At 43.8% G+C, this 19,277-nt stretch overlaps 1 protein-coding gene across 14 annotated transcripts in view; it reads right to left on the bottom strand.

The window, feature by feature from the left end:
- Positions 1–19,277, bottom strand: part of LOC141576231 (uncharacterized) — a 166,607-nt gene that overhangs the window by 4,317 nt on the left and 143,013 nt on the right. The gene's annotated exons all lie outside the window — the stretch shown is intronic.

Genomic DNA, 19,277 nt, shown 5'->3' with positions numbered 1-19,277 from the left:
AGACACGTAAAAAAGTTTTCCCATAAAAGAGAGACCCGATGACACAGGAAGAGGAAGGCTGACTTCGTGCACTGACGGGACCGGATGCAGAAACGCAGGGAAGCAGCGCTGTGCAGACACTCCAGAACCCCTCCGGGCCCCACCTCTCTGCGTTCAGCCTGTCCTTTTACTAGAAAGGCCCGTATTCCCTGAAACGTAGGAATCTGCTACCTACACATGAGATGCAGAGAAGAGAAGGAGCAAAAGGGAGGGAAAGTAAAGGAACAACAGTTCATCTAGACCCTAGGGTTTGGGCGGGACTTTCACCAAACACACAACTTCTCAAAGCACAGAGCACACAGTGAGAGGCTGACAGAGTGACTGCGACTTCTGCTCCTTAAGCACCAGCTTCCTGCCAGCACACTCAGCCTCCCTTACTGAATCATTACAATCATCTCAGAAACTATTACTACCCCGGCTCACAGGCAAGGAAATCTGAAACTCGGGGAGGAATTATCATTCTGGACAAAGTAACACGGCCCAGAAGTGTCAGAGCCTCCAGCAGACCCTGGACTAAAATGCTCCGCTTCACCACGGGCCCTGAGCCTCAGGCTGAGGCCACGTCAGGTCTGCACGGGCCCAGAGCACAAGCCTGTGGGACAGGGAATGGTCCCACTCGAAGTGCCAGGCCAAGACCCTCAGGAACTTATGAAACGAAACCAAATCACAAACTCATTTCCAACCCACTGTCCTGTCCGGGAGGACTGCTCGGCACATCTGCACTGTCACCTGTGCACAGGCTGAGCAAGGGGCCCAGACAGTGACGTGACATCCCAGTGGAAGTGGCTCGGAGACCACTTCATCACAGGACACACTCTCCCGGCTTCCAACGTTAACTCTCCATTCCATTTCCAACTGGAAAGTAAGTTTAGACTTGTTTTCCTCTCCTAGAAACAAAGAGAGTGGTAACATCAGCAGGAAACTCAAGACAGAGGAAGAGTCTCCTGGCCATCTGGAAGGATAGGCCGAGGAGGGAACAGAGACAGGAATCAGAAAGACCCGTGTTCCAGTCCAAAGTCTGCACGTCGCTCACTTTGACAGCTTCTTTATTAATACAGGTGATAAAATCTAATTATGTTTGTTGGGAAAACTAAATGAAATAACGAATGCCACTAGCATAGGTCTAAAATCCTCCATGAGTGTTCCAGAAATGGACATGATCGTGGTTAGTTACTGTCTGCCAAGTCTTGGGTGCTAAGCCCACATCAGCCAGCCAGAGTTGTGCCAGAGAATGCCTCACCAGACAGCAGCCTTCTCCAACTTGGAAACTCACAGTGTCTGAAGAACAGGCAGTGGTGGATGCTTTGGGACACTCTGGAGGTAGCACTCCAGTGATGACTTTAAAAAGCTGGGGAGAATTCAGGGGACCATACAGTTCAAATACAGAAAACACACTCCATGTCTACCCACATTCATCTCTAGCCATATTTCAGAGAGGAAATACATATTCAAACTTACAACAATTTCCCACATAAGTGCATCAAAACAATTTGGAAAGAATGTAACTTTCTTTAGATCACAAAGCTGGGATTACAAGGTTTGTACTGAGAACCCTACTTGTAAAACGTCTGCTAACATAACTGGGTCCAATATCAGTTATCATAATTCGAAGAGAAGAATGGAAAGAACAAAGCCAAGCAATTATGCTCCAGTCTTTTCTTGGGTTACAATGTCACAGAGGAGACGGACAGGTCAACAAGGAACCACTCAGCCGTGATCACGGAGCCGGGGAACGGGATGGGTGGCAAGAAGTATGATGCAGCCGCAGCTGTGACCGTGTTTCTAGTCAGGTACCGAAAGTCACCTCGACAAGGTGTCAAATGCTTGTGCCCACGTCCTCATCACCTGACATGTATTAAAGAGAAATGAAAACTTATAAACGTCCAACACCCTTGGCGGGTACACCGTCCAAAGAGCAAAGTCATAGTTTGACAACTGGCCATCTCGGTTCCCTGGGATTCATTCTTGGAGAACCTTAAAAACCACTTCTCTGTCCTCAAGAAGTGATGCCTACTTGTCCTATCTTTGGCTCAGGGATGCAGCACGTTCAAGTGGACTTTAATGTCTGCACAGATTTGACTGTCTTTCTCCAGGTTCCCTTGTCCATTCTGAAGAGGCCTGAGCTAAGTCCATCCACTGTAAGATCAATTCCCTCCAGTGACAACTCATCGAGCCTGCAATTAAAAGCCAACTGAACAGGACTGTCCTCAGCTAAAAATGTCACCCACCCTTCACTGCTCTCTTAATCTCCTCTCCTGGCTAATTGCAACAGACTTACACCTCCCTCCACCCAGCTCCCCAACTATGTCAGTTTGTCTCCCCAATGAGAAAGTAAGGTCCATAAAAGAGGAGACAACTCCACAGTCACATCTGAATTCCTAGCATATAGTAATGTCAATAAATAGAACTATGATTATGGCTTCTCTCCTTTAAAACCTTCCTGGTTATTTAAATGAGACCTTGGAAGAGAGGTGTTTGGGTCCAGTATCTTCATCCAGAAGACTCTGAAGGCCTTTTTCGGAATGGCTGCCCACTGATTCATTCAAATCACAACTTCTCATTCCGGGAGGAGCTGTGAATTTCTGCCAGGAGTATGTGGTCACTCTCATGCCAGAACAGGTTTAAACTATATCCTTATTTTGGATTTGATATTTTTCCCCTCTTCCAACAAAATTCACTTTCCTTACTTTCTTACCTTGAGGAAAGTTTTCTTTTTTTCTTTCTTTCTAATTCACCCTTTAGTAAAGCAGGCTTCTCAGGATGTGCTTGGCCTTACATAGGATCAGCCATCCAACTCCCAGTGGGAGAGGCCGGGGGCTCACCCCCTGCCCTCCTGTCAGGGAAACTGAAACTCAGTTCAGGGGCCAACCGGCACCCCAGGGCTTCAAAGGCTCACGTATCTCCCAGAATCCCTGCTTTCTGGTTTGCCTTGGCTCTGAGGAATTCCCCTCACTTTCTTGACAATTAGCTGTGCAGCTTGAAAGATGAGGAAGGAAGGTTTTCTTTCTTAATCAGCATTTTTAGGAACTTGTGTAATGAAGGTTTTCACGAGTTTCTAGAACCCTCCATTGCCGAGACACACAACACTAAATATTTTCTAAATTTAGGTATTGTGTGCATTTTTTCTTTTCTTTTCTTTTCTAAACTGCTAACAGACATTTTTAATTAAAAAAAAAATAAGGCCCCAAATAGGATAGAATCTTGAAGGGGCAAACAAAATTAAAGGGCAAAGACAGAAAAATGATAAGTACTTAAAATAGTTAATAAAATACATACACTATGGATCATATCAGCAATTCTCAGTAACAGCTAATTGAAACATGTCCATGAGGTAAATCTTCTCTCCTGTCAGGAGATGGCCAACAGAAAATAGAATTAAAACAACAAACTAAAATTCTAAATCTGGCGAGGTATAGAAGGCTACCAGCTAAATGTGTCTTCTTCTGGAAAAGAGGGACGCTCACCAGATCTTTACTGTGCAGCCTGAGCCCAGGGGAGGGCGGTGAAGTGAGCTCTGTAAGTACCCAATTAGCAAAGTGAGTGGTGAATAAAGAGACGTGAGCTTTGATGACAGAGATGATACTACTATTCACTTGTCCTGTAAAGTATGCCTTCATGTTCAGGGATCAATACCTCGGCGTCCTCAGGGATTGAGATTATAGGAAAATACACAGCCTGGGCCCAGACATCCTCTGTGCGCTCGTGACACTGAACTTAGATATCTCAAGGGCACTTCCATCTCCACCTGCACAGAGCTGACTTCACGGTGCTCCTTCCCATAGCCGTCCTGCCCAGGGCCCCTGGTCTGGGGGCAAGGTCTCCCTGCCTCTCCCAGCTCAGGCCAATCACTCACAGATGTGCATGGACCACTCCTTCAGGGCCCAGATTTACTCAGTCACTGAGTCCCACCACCCACTCCTGTCCTACTAGGTATTCACTGGCACTCACTCAGCACTGACTCTCTGCTGGGGACCACGATGCACACTGTGCACACGTTATCTCACTGGATCTCCACAACAGACCTGGGATGTGGGTACATCACTGCTTCAATTGATTTGATAAATTGTTTCACTTCCTTGATTGCGTCATCCAAAGTGACACAGCTACTGAGCCACAAAACTGGGACTGAAAACAACTTGAAAATTGAACACTGCTACACCTCGCAGCCACCCTACTCTGACTCATCACATCACCTCCTGCTGAGCCTACTAAATGTTTGCAAGCATTCTACAAGCACAAAAGTGATCTACGAGAGCACCCTACTCCCCTACTTAAAATCTGTCAATGACGGTCCTCTGCCCTTAGGAGAAAGCCCCACCGGGCCTGAGCACAGCCCAACGGCCGGGCATCAGCGTTCCTTGTGCGGCGGCGTCTCCTCACTCACCACTCAGCTCTAAACGTGCCTTGTCCAGGACAAGGATGCTGACTCCGTACAACCCGGGGCTCGTCTCACTTGAGCAATGATCACCCTCTTCATTGGTCACCCTCTTCATTGCTGACTCTTATAAAAATGTTTTCTCAGGATGAATCAGTATCTTTTTCCTTACAACTTCCAGTCATTGATAATGAGCTGCCCCCAAAAGGGAGAAGACTTAATCCTCAGTCTCCTTATCTGTAAAGTGGGAATAACAAGGAAATATGTGAGGTTTTAAGAGAAATAATATTCATGTGAGGCTGAGGGACAATTCCCAACATACAGTAAGCACTCAATATGTGCTTAGTTAATATTAATAAGAATAGATTCCATTCCAGCAACCTTAAATCAATGTTTTATGGCTTTGTCCAACAGATTACAGACAAACTGTTGGACGAACCCCTTTGAGCAGATCAGCACAAGCGTACAGGGAGAGGTAAGCACTGACTCCAGTTACAGCTGCAGCCAACCAGCACTACGGGGCGGGGGCAGTTTGCTCAAACTCTCACATGTTGCTTGAGCCTTTAGTTGTAGTTATTGAATAAAGACAGTTGTTCTTTAGTCAAAGCTCCTGAAACATAAATCTTCAAAGATTGATGCAAATTAGGTTTCAAGTATAACACTCTCACTAGAAATTATTTGAAAATGATAGTCTTAGCTCCTCTGCACATCAAAAGGGCATGTTCTTAATGTACCTGACTATATACACTGAAAGGATTGTTTAAAGAAATTGACATGAAGCCATCCTGAATAAACTTTCAATATCATCTGCACTGTGCCCCACCCAAGGGTTTCATTTCTCACTTCCACATAGGCGTTCAGGTAGCTTAACCTGGGCCTTGGTTTCTTATAACACGGGGGAGGGGAGTTGTGGATAGATTTATGTAGCAAATATAAACCTAGTATATTTGCTGTTTAGGAATCCTAGAAATTATCAAATTGATATATAGTCCCACCCTTAGGAAGCTCAGCCTTTTCATTTACAACAGCATTAAAAATAAAATGAGAGATACATTTAACAAAAATTTACAAGATTTTTACACTGAAAATTTTGAAGTATCACCAAAAAATCTTTAAAAGATCTACATATATGGAAGACATCCCATGTTCATGGAATGGTAGAAAATATTGTTAAAAATGTCAAACTCCCCAAAGTGATCTAAAAATTCAATGGAATCCCTATCAAAATTCCAGCTGACTTCTTTGGAAAAATTGAAAAACTGATCCCAAAATTCATATGGAAATGCAAGGGACCCAGGTCAACCAAAACAATAGTGAAAAAGAAGAGCAAAGTTGGAGGACTCACTTCAAAGTTTACTACAAATCTATAGTACTCATGTCATTATGGTACTGGCATAAGTTTGGATACATAAATCTATGAGACACAATAAAAAAACCAGGGGGGGGGTGACTTACATTTACAGTCAGTTTTCCACAAGTGTGCCATCAACACTCCACTGAAAGAATAGCCTATTCAACAAATGGTGTAGAGACACCTCGGTATCTGCAGGCAAAAGAATGAATCTGGAATCTGGACCCCCCTATTGTATATAACAAATTAAAATTAATTCAAAATGGATCACAGACAGAAACGTATAAACTAAACCTATAAACTTTCTAAAAGAAGACATTGTATAAATCTTTGTGGTCCTAGGATAGGCTATGGTTTCCTAGATACAATACCAAGAGCACAGGTGATAAAAAAAAAAAAAACAGATAAACTGGACTTCATCAAAATTAAAACCATTTGATACAAAGGATATCATCAAGAAAGTGAAATGAAAGGGGAAGGGGATAGCTCAAGTGATAGAGTGTGTGCTTGGTAAAAAAAAAAAAAATAAAATAAAATAAATGAATAAATCTAATTACCTCCCCTATAAAGAAATTGTTTTAATGTTTAAAAAAAGTAAAGTGAAACGACAATCTGAAGAAGAGGAGAAAAATTTTGCAAAGCATATATCTAATAACAGACTAGTATCCAGGATATAAAACAAATGCTTACAACTGACCAATACAAAGAAAATCGACCCAATTTTTAAATTTACAAAGGATTTAAATAGATACACAATTGGCCAATAAGCATATGAAAAGATGCTCAGCATCACTAGCCAAATCAAAATCAAAATGAGATCTCATTTTACACCCACTAGGATGCTTATAATCAAAACATGGACAATAACAACTGTCGGTCAAGAGGCAGAGAAATGGGAACCCTCAATACGCAGCCGTTGGAAAGAGGCAATGGTGTAGCTTCTTTGGAAAAGTCTCGTGTTTCCTCAAAAGGTTAGAGTTATCATATAGCTCAGCAATTCTCGTACATATAGTGTCATCCCTCAGTATCCTCAGGGGGTTGGTTACAAGAAACCCCCACCCTGCATTCCATAATCCAAGGATGTTCGAGTCCCTTTACAATCAGCCATCTGGATCCATGAAGTGGAAACTGCAGATATGGCGGGCCAACTGTACAGCCAACAGAATGAAAACATATTCACACAGAAATTTGCACATCAATTTTCATAGCCGTGTCATTCAGAGAAGCCAAAAGTTACAAACAATATCCATCCATCAATGAATGGATAAACAAAATTATCAAGAATAGTCCCACAAACTTTTGGTCATTAAAGCTTTGAGAAAGGAGGTGAGAACATACAATGGAGTAAAGACAGCCTCTTCAGCAAATGCTGTAGGGAAAACTGGACAGCTGCATGTAAATCAATGAAGTTAGACTACTCCCTCACAGCATACACAAAAATAAAGTAAAAATGGCTTAAAGTCTTAAACATGTAGACAAGACACTATAAACCTCTTAGAAGAAAACAAGGGCAAAACATCTGACATACATCTCAGCAATGTTCTCCTACTCAAGCAATAGAAATACAAGCAAAATTATACAAGTGGGATCTAATTAAACTTACAAGCTTTTGCACAGCAAAGGAAACAATAAGCAAAACAAAAAGACAATTTATGCAAAGGGAGAAAATATTTGCAATAAATGAGACTGACAAGGGCTTCATTCCCAGAATATATAAACAGCTTTTACACTTGATAAGAAAGAAAAACAAACAATTCAATCCAAAAATGGACAGAAGACCTAAACAAACATTTCTCCAATGAAAACCTACAAATGGCCAATAGGCACATGAAAAAATGCTCAATATCATTATCAGAGAAATGCAAATCAAAACTACAATCAAGTATCACCTCACACCAGTCAGAATAGCCATCATTCAGAAGTTCACAAACAATAAATGCTGGAGAGGCTGTGGAGAAAATGGAACCCTCCTACACTGTGCTGGGAATGCAGTTTGGTGGAGCCATTGTGGAAAACAGTATGGAGATTCCCCAAAAGACAAAAAACTGACTTCCCATATGACCCAGCAATCGCACTCCTGGGCATATATCCAGAAGGAACCCAAATTCAAAACGACACCTGCACCCCAATGTTCACAGCAGCACTATTTACAATAGCAAGACATGGAAACAACCTAAATGTCCACTGACAGATGACTGGATAAAGCAGTTGTAGTATATTTATACCATAGACTACTACTCAGCCATAAAAATTAATAAAATAATGCCATTTGCAGCAACATGAATCTATCTGGAGAATGTCATTCTAAGAGATGTAAGCCAGAAAGAGAAAGAAAAATACCATATGAGATCGCTCATATGTGGAATCTAAAACAAAACAAACAAAACAAAACAAAAAAGAAAAACTTATCTACAGAACAGAAACAGGCACATAGACATACAAAGCAGACTATGGTTACCAGAGGGGAGAGGGTTTGGGAAGGGATAAATTGGGAGTTCAAGATTTGCAGACACTGAGAATGTATAGAATAAACAGCAAGTTTATACTGTATAGTACAGGGAAATATATTTAATATCTTATAGTAACTTATGTTGAAAAAGTTTATGAAAATGAATACATGTATGTTCCTATATAACAGAAGGGTTGTGCTGTAAACAAGAAACTGATGCAACATTATAAACTGACTAGACTTCAATGAAACTATTTTAATATAGATCAAAAACAAAAAAAAAAGAAAAAAGATATTATTAAACCAAAAGAGTAAATTAAAGTTTCAGGCTACAACATGGATGAATCTTGAAACAGTATGCTAAAATAAGCCAGACATAAAAGAACAAATACTGCCCTTTTAGGTGAAGTGTATCTAAGTGTTCATTGTACTATTCCTGTAAATTTTCCAGAAGTTTGAAGTCTATCAAAATAAAAATAAAGTGTATTATTCATTAAAAACATAAAACGATTCCTCACAGGAGGGCTTTAAATATTAAATAAAGAAGTGAATGTAAATATCCTGGAACAACACTTTGCATGTCCACAGTCACTGCTGTCACTGCCACCCAGAGAGTGGTGCCAGTGCTGATGAGAGCTGCTTCCACTCACTCCCCTGCAGACAGGAGTGAGGTTCTGGGCTCTGACAGGCAGGTTGACCGTGAACCTGCGTCAGGCACAGTCAAATCCCGGACTCTGCGTTAACCAACTTTCTTATACAAACTGCTACATGTAACGTAAACACGCTACAGGGATGTATCTTACAACACAGGGAATACAGCCAATATTTTACAATAACTATAAGTGGAGCAACTATTGTACATCTGAAACTTATATCATATTGTAAATCAGCTATACCTTTATAAAAAATAAAAAATAATTTAAAAATGTTATCACTTTAGTATTCAATTCTGTTTTTAAGTAACTACTTAACAGCTTAGAATGTATAAAAGCATTTAAGTGTGAGAAGTTTGTTTACATATTCATTTACTTTCAGCCACCGGCTAAAAGAGAAATTAAATAATTTTTTAAACACAGCTTAACAACCACAACAACAAAAAGACAAAAGTGAGAGTGAAGAGAAAATGGAGATTCAATAATTAAATGAAATCAGGGGGAGGTAAAGTCATAAAAATGGATGCCATGAAGTCAGGGTAAGTGTTAAAGGCCGACTAGAAATTCAGCTGTAAGATTCTTGGCAGCTAAAGCAAAAAGAAAAAGATGATGTGGTGGGTGGTAGAGCTCAGTGGTAGAGCGTGTGCTTAGCGTGCACGGGGTCCTGAGTTCATGCCCCAGGGCCTCCACTAACAGATAATACACCTAATTACCTTCGCCCCAAAAAGAGCCCCAAAGGAAAGAAAAAAGAAATTTCTTTCCTAAAAAAACCCTGATATTAAATTTAGATTAAATACTGAAAAAAAAACAAAAAGAAATAGAAAAACATGAGTGACACAAGCGATAATGCCCGTGAGATAAATCTGCGGTGGCTGCTGGCAGGTCCCCACATCCCACGTGCGAAAATCTGAAACATCCTTCTCACCACTCAGAGTCATCCTCAGCCCACCCCACCCCTCCCCTGTTAAAAGCAGGAGCACAGGCAGGGACGGGCCTTCGCTCTCTCTGTGTCATCACAGTGAGACAGGATGGAAGGGGGCAGAGCACAGCCATTCAAGGAAGGCCACAGCAATTAACATCAAAATGGTGAAGGATTCAACCCCCAATAGGCCTTGAGGCTCAGGATGAAGAGATTTAACTTCTAGCAGATCTTGAGCTTCATTATACACCCATTGTAATAGTAACATGGTGAATAACACGCATGGCAGTCCCAAGGCTAGCCACAAAAGGTCAAAGGGTGGGAAATGACCAAATCCCTGGGAATTCCATCCCCTTGCCCTTAGGCTGGTCGTTCTACTTATTAGCATATGAAACCACCAAGCCCATGAAAACCAGCAACACAGCGCCAACTCGCGGTCACCCCTCTCTCTCCCTCTTCGGAGAAGGCCCACACTCTTGTCTGTGGAGTGTGTACCTACTTATAATCTGAGCACCCAACCCCCACACCTCGTGGCCTTTCTCTTGCCTTTCAATGTATCTCTCTGAATAAATCTACCTTGACTCAACAGTGGCTTGCTCTTGAATACTTTCCAGCACGAAGCCAAGGACCCACATCTGGCAGGGCACATCACAGTGGCTCAACCAAAGCCTGGGACACAGCCCTTCTCATGCCCCACGTTTTTTTTTCTTGTATCAACAGGACTGGGTTGTGAAGGGAGCTCTGAGGCCCCAGCTAAGGGACAGAAGCAGCCACCAGGACTCGAATTGGAGGGCAGCCCTTCCCCCAGTAGGGGCCCTGGGGTCGGCCTGGTTCTCTGTGGTTCCCTGTTGTGCTGACTCCCCAGCCAGAGAGCGTTCTCCCTAGGCCTGTCCCCACAAAACCCTTCTCTCCAAAATACAAGCACATCATGTCACAGTCCTCTTGTTCAACCAGGAAATGTTCAGCCCACGTTTTCCTTCCCAAGTAAGAACCTAACTGTCCTCCATCCCATCCCACCACTTCTTTCTTTGTGAGAACTCTGTACTCCCCACACACCATCCTGAATGCAGGTGCCTTGCTGGCTGGGACCGAGATGTTTCAGTCTCACACAGCCTGCGTCCATTCACTTTCCCCTTGCTACCTTAAAAAAGCCTTTCCTGAGTCTCCTACCCCTCTGATTCTGAACTTCACAAAGTGCTGTGGTTACAGTCACTATGTGCATACATCCCAGGTTTTGGCTAGGTTTCCTTCGCAAGATCATCATTAAGGAGCTGCATCAAAAAGTTTAAAGAGGTTATTCTTACATCTGAGTGGAGGAGCCTGCATAAAATTTAAATGGCTTTGAAGAGAGAGTTAACCAGGGACAGAGAGGTCGCAGGTCATAGTCAACAGTGTCATGAGGCAAAATGTTCTTCAAAGGCTCAGAGTGGCTTCTGAACACGGAGTTGGCAGGGAGGAGGTGCCAGGCAGTGAGTGGGGTGTGTGACACAGGGTACGCTCCTCCAGCGAGGGAAGAATTGGATTTTGTTCTATTTTTCTAAACAATTTCTTACTACCTTTTTCTCTTATCGTCACATACCATTTCCTACGAATTAAGAAAATCAATGTCAGTCATTTGGGCCACTTGGGAGAAGCTACATGATGACATTCCCAGGGCTGGGACATGACAGCCACCCCAGTCTGGGTTGAAAGACCAGTCGGGGTATTTCCAAGGTAATCACGGGCATGCAGCAAACTCCCCATCTTCAATGACCTCATCTCAAAATGGGGCCAATAAAACTACCAAGCAAAGTGCGTGATGATTATGGCAGACATCTGTTTACTAGGTAAGTGCCCGTGACAGCTGCCGCTTAATGGGGAATGAGTATGATCAATGAGGCCCAGTCTACCTGGTCACACACGCCCTGCCTTCCTGCCTTGGTGCAGCAGCAGAGCTTGTTTAGCTGAGATGGACGCCCCCAGAGCAGCCCCGATGGGAAATCTCCCAGCTCTGCATGGCGAGGTGTGTTCCTTTCCTTCTGAGAGCTGATCACAGTTTGCAGTCGTCTGTTTTTATGTTTATCCCTTTTGTAACTGCCTCTCCTCCGGAGTTTTGCTCAAGCAGCACAGGGCCAGGTGTCTCTTGCTTCATGCTGTGTATTCAGGGCTGGGTGACAGCCAACTCCACGTCTGGCTCTGGTGCTGAACGGAGAGGGCAGAAGTCCCAAGGGCCCATGCTGAACCGAGGCCCCTGCACCCAAAATTTTGGTCTGGCTTTGGGCAAATTACAGTCTTCTTTACCCTGAGATTCCTCATCTGTCCATGAAAATAACTGCCCACGACACACATAGTTACAAGGATTAAAGGAAATCACCAAATTCACAACCTATTCAAGGGGCTACCAGTGCGTCCTCAACAGACTCATGCTGCCTTTACGGCTCTGACACACGCTAAGCGGGGCGGCTGCACACAGTGAACACTGCTAAGTGCCAGTGTGTTAAGAGCTTCATGTGTGCTATAATACTCTTTACAACTTACAACAATCCCAGGAAGAAACGAATATTATCATGCCCATTTCACAGATTCACCAACAGTTTAAGAGAGGTTACATTCTAATCCAAGACCCTATGGTGAGGAAATGGCGATTTAAACCTGAATCTGGGCCCAGGCCTGGGCTCCATCTTTCTCCCATCCACCTGACCACTTGCCTATGAAATCCACCTGTCCAATACACAAGTTTGCAGCCGGCCAGCTCTTAAATGCAATGTGTGCCACCATTTGTCAATGTTTGTTAATTACCATAAACTGTTCTCAGAAACCACTACAGAAAAGAAAGGTGGACTTACGTCCCTGCCCACAAAGAAGAGGAATTCTGCCTTGCCTTCACCTGTAATGTGCAGAAACCCTTCCCTACACCACCAAATCCTTTTGTATGCTTCCTCCATGTTTATGTTTGCACACGGCTTATTAAAGTAGAAGGTACCTGTGGTAATTCCATCTCGGTTGCTTTCCAATTTTCCAGATATCCATAATCAGTCTGTGAACGAAAATACTACAATGTGAATGAAAATACTGCAACCATGTCAGTAAACAAAGCATGCTGAAACCAAGTCATCAGCGGCTGCCGCCAACCCCCAGCGAGGACAGGCCTGCAGCCCAGCCTCTGCAGCCACTCACAATGATGCCCTCTGAGCAGAATCAGAATAAGAAAGAACAGGATACTTGCCCTAGATAGCTAGGTGCTTGTCTAAAGAATGTATTCAGTGAGTCCAAATGTTTGCTTCCTCCCATAAATAGAAAAGCACTAAATTCTTGAACTTGAGATACCTGGCTTTCTTTAGATAACAAGCAATCTTTTATTGTTCCAACTACCTGGTCTTTGTTGTAAAGCTCCTGTATATCCTAACTCCTCCCCTACCTCTTTGGAGCAGTCCCTCAGAGTGATCTGAGAGGCTGTCATCCCAGCTCGAGACCTCCCGCCAAATAAAACATAACTCTTAACTTTTAGGCTCAACGTTTATATCAATCAAGTCCCTGAATAGACACAACTCATCAATTCTTTAATGGAACACACTGGATCAGGGACCAGAAGCATGTTCTAGGCCCGAAAACTACGGGTTCCTCATTCTTCCTGTCATTATACAATCCCACCAGAACTCATTATTTTGCTGTCTGCTCACTTGGCAACCAAACTCCGAGAAGAGTCAACTCAACAGAGCACCATGCTGGGGAGAACCCCTCGCAGCAGCACAGCGGGCTGCCTGCCCTCCCGCACGCTCTGCTGACCCCTAGTGTCCTCCGTGGAGACCAGGCCAACAGAGCTGTTCCCAACAGCTGCAAAGTACCAAACATTAAATAAAAGCATTTTATTTTATATGATATGTTACGTATATACCCATCTCTGAAAACAGCTTTGCCAGAAGCCCAAATCTTCAATATTATTCTGCAAAGGCAAATCCGGTCCCCAAGGGAAAACAAGTCTTAAGACGATGCTAAGGCCTCCAAAGTCCTCTCCAGGACGGTCAAACAAACTGCCTGCAGGTCTGCAGCTGCAGGCGGCTACATGTCTGCTTTTAAAGCAACCCCTTCCTGCCCTCGGGCGCTACAATGTCCCTCTATGCCCTCCCATGTCAGGATAAGAGCAGCCGCTGCAGAACCTTGCAGGGCAGCACTGACAGGACTGGACAAAGAGGATCAGAGCTAAACTAAGCCTTGTCACTGTCACTTTACAGATGAAGATATATATATAGAGAGGTGGGGTGATCTTGCTCAAAGTCACACAGCTAATAAGTGGCAAAGTCTATAACTCTGCTCCTCCCGCCGGCGTGACGCCCCAGCTGGGATGCCCACAGGGTTCTCTCGTGCCTGCCTGACCAGTCCTTTACTGTCTCTCATAACCCACCACAGGGTCTGACCCTAGCCTGCCTTTTCAGCATCTTTTCCATTCAGTCTCTCAGGAACAAGGCTGCTCTGGCCACTCTATGACTTCCGGCTTCCCAAAACCTCCGTGCTCAGGCTGGTCTTGCCTGTGCATCCGGCCCCCTGCTCAGAGGCACTTCCTACCCTGCAGGAGGACGATTCCACTCTCCACAGGGACACTCCCTCAGGGGAGCCCTCTCCTGGCCCTCGACACGGCAGGTGTCCCAGGCCACATCCCTAGCTGCCCCATTAGGACTGCGGGTGCCCAGGTCTGCTAGTCAGTCCAGCAGCCTCAGAGCCAGGGATTATACACAGGTCACCCTGCAAACCTACTGCCCACCTCACAGCCCCCAGCCAGCAGGTCACCTGGAAGTCACAGCAAGTGCCCCACCCCATACAGAAGTCTCTTCATTTGCCAGCACCGCTGATGACTGTTTTCCAACCTTTGGTTAGTTTCACACAAAACAGCAGCTTCCACTGTGAAGCTGGGGGTTTTCACTTCTGCTCCCCATCCTTACTGGAAACGTCAAGGGAAACCAAAAGGCCTTTCCTCAACCCTTTTCTGATGACACCTTCCCACCCACAATACTCACATGCTCAAGAGCTTTGGGTCCACGTGATTTTGTTTCCCTTACACTAAGTGGCTTAAAACACTGCAGGATTCTTTCTGTTTTGAGGGTATTTGTACTCAGTTCATCGGCTTTAATCTGTTTTTGTCTCTCGCTTCAGTATCCCTAGCAGTTGCCTCTTCTTACTCCCTACAGCAGCCTCCCTCCCAACATCTAGTCTAGGAAATCAGCTGTGATGAGGGGCCCGGGCGCAGTCACAGAAGATGGAACTAAGGCACAGAGAGGCTACATAATTTGCCCAAGAAGATCAGCTTCAACCCCCAACAGTGTGTGCCACTTCCCTCTGTTTAACTCTTATGCTAAGCAAGCTAACTTTTTGTAGATTATGGTTATAAACAGATGAGGTATCAGAATACCTACAAGGACACACCTCAACTCTAAGATGTTCATTAACTCCACTATTTTCTTTCTATTTATTTTATTTCTATTAAAAAAATTTAAGAACCTCTGCACTCAATATAGCAAAATGTTACTGGGTTTTAAATCCAGAATATAGAGATGTTAAGTGTGTCATTACTCATCCTTATTTGTATGTTCACAAGACAAAATGATTTGAAAGTCTCTCTCCCCTCCCCCTACTCACTACTGGGTCTCACCAGAGCTCCCAGACCACACATCTAACAGCCTTTCATTTACCCACAGCTGAACTCATCAGTTTTCCCCCACAACTCCCTCTGCAGCTTTCCCTCCTCAGAGCACAGCAGGACCATCATTTACCTCATTAATCCACCCAGAAACCTGGGCCTTACTCCATCCTACCTTCACAGACAGCATTCATCCTTTCCTTTTTACCATCTAAACATACCTTCAATCTGTTCGCTTTTACACACTGACCATCCCACCGCTCAAGTGGAAGCCAACAACACTGCCCACCTGGACTCACGAGTCTCCCAAGTGGCCCCACAGCCACTCTCCCCTACTTGAGACAAATGGGATTGTGTCACTTCCGTGCTTTTAGGACTCTTTTCAAACCCACTTTTCTTAGAAGAAACTCCAAGTTCTTCACCTGGTGAATGTCTTTGCCATGAAAATGTCAGCTCAGGGAGGGCAGGACACGCCCTCTCCCCTCGGCCCCGCCCCCTGGCAGAGCAGCAGCTTGGGAGGACCTGCTGAGCTACACCAGCCTGTATTCTAAACCCGGTCTTGAGTTCTTAGAAAACTGCTTCAATTATCCATACAAACCCAAGGTAGATTAGAAAGATTTTAGATGTTGAGCTAGACTATTGATTTGGGGATTTTGCACTAACAACCTGCAAGTACATGTTCTAATGATTCTGTCTTCTTAAAACCACACCCAGATTTAAGTAGTATCTGTGAAATGTCTTCGGAGTAAAAGGGACTGTACTTTAACAGACTTTATGTTTTATAACATGAACAACCCGGACAGGGTCACAAATGGAACCACCTCACAAGTGACAGAAGACAGGTGAGAGGCATATAGCAACAGGTCACAAAGATGGTAAGAGCAAAGTTGTTTCTCCAACTCCCAAAAACATTCCTCAAAGAACCGAAAATTCTGAATTTTGAACGTAAAATACTAGCATATAAAGAAATAAAATAAATAATCCTCTTCATCAGGGTTTCAAGATCTGACTCCAGAACTTTTAGCATGCCATACTGAATACTAGCACAGAAATATCAGATGGACTAATGGTGAGTAAGTTCCCGGAAAACTGCAGTAATTCCTCCACTTGTAAAAGGACATACACTCACCTGTTGAAGGTGAATATAAACCGCATTCTGGAGAAATTCGGAAGCTTCCAGGCTCTGCTTCTGGATGGCAAGAACACGGACAGCTTGGAAGCATGCTTTTAACTGAGTCACCGGCATTCTTACACTGCAGGGGGAAAAGGAGGCCCCCAGTCAAGAGCAGAGATGTTCCTGTCGTGTCTCGCAGGCCGTCCCTCGGGGACTCAGTGCCCTGCAAGCAGCCCGGCCCCAGGCGAGGACCTGCAGCATGGCCCACCCTAGCAGGAGGGGCACTGTGCTTGAGAAAGCCCATCCCCGATGGGGGCAAGAGGGGCTGGTGTGGTTGTGTGAACCTATAAATGCTCACAGAAATACACCTGCATACATTAAAGGGATACAATTAACAGTAGCAGGCTATTTAACAAAATTTCAATTGTCAGTGTTAATTTTACCATTCCTTTCAGCTTGTCCCCTGCACTCTGAGACAGGCTTAGGCTCTCTCACACCTGCAGCTCTGATGCAATAGTTGTGAAGTTATTTTACTTTGCTGCAAGTGTCTTCGCTCCCCGTGTCACTGTGACTATCGTCTCTTAACACAGTCAGATGTCTTCCTGGATCTCTCCCTGAGTTCCTTGCTCCTGCTTCTCAGATCCTGAGATAAAGGACAAGTGAAGACACATGACCAGAACAGGCACTGTGGACTTGACCAAAGTCCTCAGTGATTCCCTAGGTGAGTGCTGCCCACCCCTTACCTTTGATTCTCAAGGTTCTGCCCAGGGTGACATCCAGACAGGAGAGAGTCTTGGGCCAATTAAAAGCTGTGTGGCTTGGGTGCGGGGACATGTGCAGGAGCTGGTTCCGGGGCCGGGCCCCTCTCCACCTCTGCTCCTCTCTCCCCCGAGGCCCCGCTGCCAAGCCCCCAGGCTCCCTGATCTTCTGTCCTTCTCTTCTACTCTACTCCAAGCCCTTTTCCTCTTCCTTTAGTCCCTAATTATCCCCAGCTGGAGTGAGTTTTCAATCACAGTATCTGAAAAAATTTCCTGCAGCTTAAAAAGAGGTCTCCAGAGGTCAAGCCCATATGCTGGTTCCTGAAGAGAGCCCCTGGTTAGGGGGAACCTCACCAATACTCATGGGGCATCAGACATGTTGCAGGGCCGACCATCCCTAACAAGAGTTTGCTGTGACCCCAAGGCACGCACAGCATCCCTGCTCACAAAAATGTAGTTGGCCCACTTATCCGTTATAAAGAAGCAAAAATACAAAATTGCTCATGTTTCTTACTAAAATTATTTATGAGGTGGAAAAAGAAATTGTAATAGAAAAGAACAAATTTGACTCCATCTTAGATGTGTTCCTTTGGCTTTAACCCTGTGCCCTGTTTTCTAGACTCAGACTTGTTAGCTCTGCACCTTTTGTAAAACAAAGTTGCCTTTAGCCTGAAATATCCAGGAGAGCCTATTCTCTGGGCTCTGATCTTTAAGGATGTTAGCTCTTCTGCACTTATGTAGAGATGGCAAGTTGCAAAATAGAGAATAACCTTTGTTTTTTTTGGAGGTTTTACAGGGGCACCATGATTTGACCCACATGGACAGCTGCAAGAACAAAGGATTCCAAGGACAAACAATTTGTACAGCAAGAAGTTTGCAACAACCAAACACACCCACACCCCTTTTTAGTATAAAAGGAGACTGAATTCTAACTTGGGGAAGACGGTTCTCCAGGACATCAGTATGCCATCTTCTGGGTCTGCCAGCCTTTCAAATAAAGTCACTATTCCTTGCTCCAACACCTCATCTCCCGATTTATTGGCCTGTCATGCAGCAAGCAGAAAGAGTTTGGACTTAGTAACAAAATGACTGCATTGGAGGTAGTATGTCTCCCCTGTTTCCTCATTTCCGGTATGTCACAAAGAATCAATTTTATATGATGTTTAACAACACAAAAAAACCCTATTATACGGAATTGATTCCACAGAAATAAAATTATTTCTACTCCTTCAAAACTTTTTTCTTTTCTATTTTACTTTGTTTGGCTTATTCAAAAGAAAATAAAAGTCAAATCATTTTATTTCACGTATTTTTGTTATAGCTACATATTTTAAGTAGTACAGAGTTATTTAAATTGCAATAAAAATTGTTCATATATTAGTATAAATATATATACACAACCAGTGCAGATTAAGAAAGGAGAGGATATTTACTAAAAATCCACTGCACATCCAGTCTTTTACAAGCATATCCTGGAATATAAGCTCTATTATCCAGGGGTCCCCCACCCCCATTCTCACTGCCGAGTCCCTTAGTAATCAACTACCAAGGCACCAGCATTGAAACACGCGATCAGTATTTTAGGTATAAATGAGGGAATTAGCTCATTGAATTCTAAAACAAAAACCTTAAAATAAATACTGAACTTATTTACAGACAAAGAAAATTGGACACAAAAAAGTACAGTTTCTTCCCCAAGGTCACAAAGCTAATAACTGGTAAAGGCAAGATTTGAACTCATCTGCCTGATTCTAAAAATTAAGGTGGAAGTCCCCTTCGACTGTGGAGGGTCCAGCAGCACAGCCTATCACCATATCTTTGTTCAGATCTAGCCTTAGACAGCCTGAGACAGCACCCCATTCCTATGGAACTCGAGGGCAAATGATAACAATAAGGATTTTATATCCAGTAGTTTCTTAGGTCTCATTTATATAAAGCGTCAGCAGGTCAGCACAAAAACTCTGGAAAATATGAGTGGGTCCAGAGCTTTTTGCTGATAAGAAACTCA

This window comes from Camelus bactrianus, chromosome X (genome assembly GCF_048773025.1).
Source record: "Camelus bactrianus isolate YW-2024 breed Bactrian camel chromosome X, ASM4877302v1, whole genome shotgun sequence".
NCBI lineage: Eukaryota > Metazoa > Chordata > Mammalia > Artiodactyla > Camelidae > Camelus > Camelus bactrianus.
Note: the sequence above shows the minus strand (reverse complement) of the source record. Positions and strands in the feature narration are given on the sequence as shown.